The sequence below is a fragment of the Callorhinus ursinus genome, unplaced genomic scaffold (assembly GCF_003265705.2).
Source record: "Callorhinus ursinus isolate GAN/ISIS: 27379988/994484 unplaced genomic scaffold, GSC_fseal_2.0 scaffold70, whole genome shotgun sequence".
Classification (NCBI taxonomy): Eukaryota; Metazoa; Chordata; class Mammalia; order Carnivora; family Otariidae; genus Callorhinus; species Callorhinus ursinus.
Genome location: NW_027397132.1, coordinates 3085395 through 3089369, shown reverse-complemented (window position 1 = coordinate 3089369; position 3975 = coordinate 3085395).

The window sequence follows — 3975 nt, the reverse complement described above, 5'->3', positions numbered from 1 at the left end:
TCGGTCATGTGACTACTAGAGGCCAATCAGAGGGCTGTGGGCAGAAGCGACCCTCCCAGCCTCCCTCTCAGCCCTTCTCAGTCATGTGACTACTAGAGGCCAATCAGAGGGCTGTGGGCAGAAGGGACCCTCCCAGCCTCCCTCTCAGCCCTTCTCGGTCATGTGACCACTAGAGGCCAATCAGGGCTGTGAGCAGAAGGGACCCTCCCAGCCTCCCTCTCAGCCCTTCTCGGTCATGTGACCACTAGGGGACCAATGGGGAGTGAGGAGAAGGGAAGTGCGCAGCCCTTGGCGTGAGAGTCACCTGCGAGTTTCAGACGTGTGCCCTTTTCCAGTCTTTTCCGGAGGCCTGGAGGCAGGTGCGCTAGCGATGGCGCTCCCCTTGTGTTTGGTGTGGGCGGGAGTCTAAGGGATGAGGGAGCAGCGGGAGGGAAGGCGCCTGGGTCCGGGGTGTAGTATGGAGCGCCTCCGCCTCTGCCAGGACGGAGAACCGCAGGAGGGTGGTGTGGGAGAGGGGGGCCTGGGGCCTGCGCAGGCCGTCGGTCTCTACGTCCTTCACCCGCAGGCTGTGTCTGTATATAAGCGCGCGCCCACAAGTGGGGAGTGGCCGGCAGGGAAGCTGAGGTGGCGCCCGTGAGGGGCTCCGTGGGACTCCTCACCCCTGCCCTCTGGGAGTCGAGTCCGTCAGTCCCCGCACGTCCGTCCGGCGGAAGCCCGGGGTCCCCGGTCCGGACCCCTCCTCCCCCGCCCCCCCACCCCAGAAGTAGGCGAATGTCTCTGGAATCCTCCCGCTGCACAGTTGCCAGTTTCCTCGCAAAGGTGTTCCTCGTCCAGGATCTCAAGTTTCAGGAGCTGGGCCCAGAAAGCCCCGACTGGGCGGGAACACAGGAGCGCCTCGCCCACGGGCCCACTGGGCCCCCGACCTTTCCCTGTGTGTCACAGCGCTCCGCGAGGGCTTCTCAGGCTTCCGGGCCTTCCTCGAGCGCCGCGCCCCCTGAACGCCCCCGAGTCCAGCCCACTGTGGAAGCGCAGCAAGGATTCCTGACCCGTGCGGTTTCTCCTCTCACTAGTGAGGCCCTGGACCGCTGCAGGTAGGGTCTTGAGGTTGGGGGAACCTTCCGGAGTTGTGCACGCCGGGCAGCCAAATGCGTGTGCCCTGACTTTTCTAGAAATCGCAAGCTCCCACAACTGTGAAAATGGCTTCTCTCTGGACGGGGCGCCCAGGTCAGAGAACAGGCACTCCTGCGCTCGCCTAAGCTGACCAGCCCGTGGTCCCTCAAATGACGGTTAGGGAAGAAAGTCTTCTTTGGGTACCCAAACCAAACTTTACCTGAAGCGTCGGTGCATAGACAAAATCGGGCCTGACCGTGGTGGTTCCGAGGTGGTTCCGAATCCATGTGACCCACTTTCCTCCTTTCTCAGCCAGTCTCGGGGATCACGACCATCCCTGGTCAGCTGAACGTGACGGTGGTTCCCCGCTGCCCTACCGTCTGCCAGGGCCCGCTTCCTCCTGTCCCGCGAGCAGAAACCCTAGGCTCACTGCTAACACACACAATGGCGTGGATGAATCTCCCAAACATTTTTTGTCCAGTGAAAGAAGCTGGACACAATGAAAGGACGTACTGTTTTATTCCTTAGACGTGAAATTCTAGAACAGACGGATCTGTAGTGACAGCAAAGCAGTAGCTGTTTCTGGGGCTTGACTGGGGAGGGGACATGAGAGAATGATCTGGGTAATAGAAAAGTCGGTATCTTGATAGAGGTTTGGCTGGCACAGGTGTTTGCGCTTGTCAACACTCGTCAGATTGTAACGCTTACAACTGGTGCATTTTGCTGTATGAAAATTTCGCCTAAAAAAAAAAAAATAGAATCCAACGAACAGAGAAGGTGGGGTGAGTAAGTGGCCTATTGGAGCTTATTGGAAGAGGGGGGGTGCTCTGCTGAGAGCTAGCCTGGACAGGCAGGCTGGTGCCGGCCACGGAGCCATGACCAGGTGACCGGACTGTTTTGCCACTAAATGGGAGGTACTGAAAGTTTTAGCGTAAGAGTGTGATATGACCAAAACTGTGTTTGCGGAGGGTGATTATTTTGTCACTCTCTCAGGTGGGCACATCCCGGCTTCTTGCTTTGAACTTTGCTGCCTGTTCTGCCACCACGCATCTGAGCATCTTTTCTGTGTTTGGGGAATCAGGCAGAGCTGCCTCTAGACTCCCACCAGACAGGCTGAAAGTGCGGGCTCCCAGCTTTCACACCTCCCAGGAAGCCAGGCGAGGGCTCCTGGCTCCAGGGGCATCAGAGACCGTAGGCAAAGGAGCAGGGACCTCATGAGAACAGTCTGCCAAGAGTGGCCACCGCAGAGCAGCTGTGTCCAGTGTCCAGAGCTCCCAGTGTTAGGGACCAAAGAGGCCAGTGGGGGAAGCAGACTTGTCAGTGCCCCGGGGTGGGGGCTGCAGCATCTTCCAGCCAGTTTGAACTGGGACGCTGTTCACAGCAAAGCGCCTCTACACCTGACTCTTAGACCTCATGGAGATCTGGGAGCTCCCTAAAATCCTCTTAAAAATTCCTTTTCTTCTGTTGCTTGTAACTAAACCCCAACCAAAAACAGTTCCCTGCTCTGAGTGTTAGTTCCTTGGATCTGCAGGTAGCCATGGCAGAGACCCAACGGGGAGGACAAAGTTGAAATCTGAAACCCAGCCCTCTAATTAGTGCCCTGGATAAGTGCAGAGAGATTTTTACTCTTATGTCCTTGGGGCTCCTTGCCTAGGAATGTGAGAGTTACAGCAAATGACCTGAAGACCTCACTAGCTCTAAAGACGTGATGGTATGGTAGCTAACAGGTAATATCTGATATGACTTGGTGTCTCTACTTGGAGGACTGTCCTGTGTGGAAAGGTGGTGCCATTGTCCCCCTCTCACAGTACCCCTACCCTGGGGGCATACGGGGCCCCTGGTAGAAGCAGTATCCACCCAAGAGTTCCGGCAGTAGACAGGGCAGAGGCTCCCTACCATCAGCTTTCTCCTTTGTCTGTAACATGCCTCTGCTCCAAGACTTTGGCCCAGAGACGGAGGTCAGGATATTCATCTTGCCCTGTTGAGAGCTGAGTCCAGCTTCACCAAGCACTCAGCTTAATTATCAGAACTGGGAACTGGGAATTCTTAGACACATGTGGCTGTAATTCAGTGCAGGACTTCATCACTTGAGGAACGTCTTCAAAATCAGCTTACCTGAACCATAGATTTCCCAAAAAGATCCTTCCAGCTGGGCAATGTGTTTGCTTGTCAAACAACTGTGTATTTATCAAAACTCCTTCTAGATCCTTGTCTTTTTCTTTTACTTAAATTCAGTTAATTAACATATAGTGTATTAATAGTTTCAGAGGCAGAATTCAGTGATTCCTCAGTTGCATATCACACCCAGTGCTCATTACATCACGTGCCCTCCTTAATGCTGTCACCTAGTTACCCCATCCCCCCACCTCCCCTCCAGCAACCCTAGAGTTAAGAGTCTTTTGTGGTTTGTCTCCCTCTCTGATTTCATCTTATTTTATTTTCCCCACGCTTCTCCTATGCGCCTCTGTTTTGTTTCTTAAATTCCACATATAAGTGAAATCACATAATTGTCTCTCCCTAAATGACTTATTTCGCTTAGCATAATACCTTCTAGTTCTATCCACATTGTGGCAAATGATAAGATTTCTTTTTTTGATGGCTGAGTAATATTCCATTGTATATATAGACCACATCTTCTTTATCCGTTCATCTGTCAGTGGACATCTGGCCTCTTTCCACAGTGTGGCTATTGTGGACATTGCTGCTATAAACATTGGGGTGCAGGTGCCCCTTCAGATCACTATGTTTATAAAAAGACCGTCTCTTCAACAAGTGGTGTTGGGAAAATTGGACAGCCGCATGTAGAAGAAGGAAACTGGACCGCTTTCTTACACCTCACACTCAAACTCAAAACGGATGAAAAAT